The sequence below is a fragment of the Nematolebias whitei genome, chromosome 17, assembly GCF_014905685.2.
Source record: "Nematolebias whitei isolate Nwh7 chromosome 17, NemWhi1, whole genome shotgun sequence".
NCBI lineage: Eukaryota > Metazoa > Chordata > Actinopteri > Cyprinodontiformes > Rivulidae > Nematolebias > Nematolebias whitei.
Genome location: NC_056514.1, coordinates 41,501,471 through 41,501,961, shown reverse-complemented (window position 1 = coordinate 41,501,961; position 491 = coordinate 41,501,471). Strand labels below are relative to the sequence as shown.

The window sequence follows — 491 nt, the reverse complement described above, 5'->3', positions numbered from 1 at the left end:
CTGAACTAAGTGAACAGGTTTAATCTGACTGAACTAAGTGAACAGGTAATAATTTGGGACCCTGTGAACATAATTCCGCTCCACCACATGAGGTGCGAATGACAATAAAGAATGTCTGACAGGTAACACACCTGAGCCCAGGTCAGGAGTCTCTGCAGGGATTACGCTCCCTGGTCTGAAGCGAACAGAACTTTGGGTTAAAAACACGGAAGTTAAACGAAACATCACGGTTTCAGTGTGAAGGACCAAACGATTTGAACCTTGTTACCTTTAATGAGGAGCTCTGCAGTAACAGACGGTCACCGAACATTCAGCGGTGCACCACTCTATACGATCCTTCTTCAACAAAACTTCCGCAGTAACAGTTCCGCTTCTTCTTCTACGTTTTAAATTTGAGGCGGTTTAAAACGAACTCGGCTCTTTTCTGCCCCCACACACGAAGAAGACGCAAAGAAACAGGCATTTTAGGTTAAAACATGAAAAACATCAAA

At 43.8% G+C, this 491-nt stretch overlaps 1 protein-coding gene across 1 annotated transcript in view; it reads right to left on the bottom strand.

The window, feature by feature from the left end:
- The window catches only part of LOC119424227 (cytochrome c oxidase assembly protein COX11, mitochondrial), a 2,831-nt gene extending 2,501 nt beyond the window's left edge, over positions 1–330 (bottom strand). Inside the window, exon 1 of the mRNA XM_037691709.1 lies at positions 269–330. The gene's annotated coding sequence lies outside the window, so the exon portion shown is untranslated. The remainder of the gene's footprint in view (positions 1–268) is intronic.
- Between the last annotated feature and the right edge of the window lie 161 nt (positions 331–491).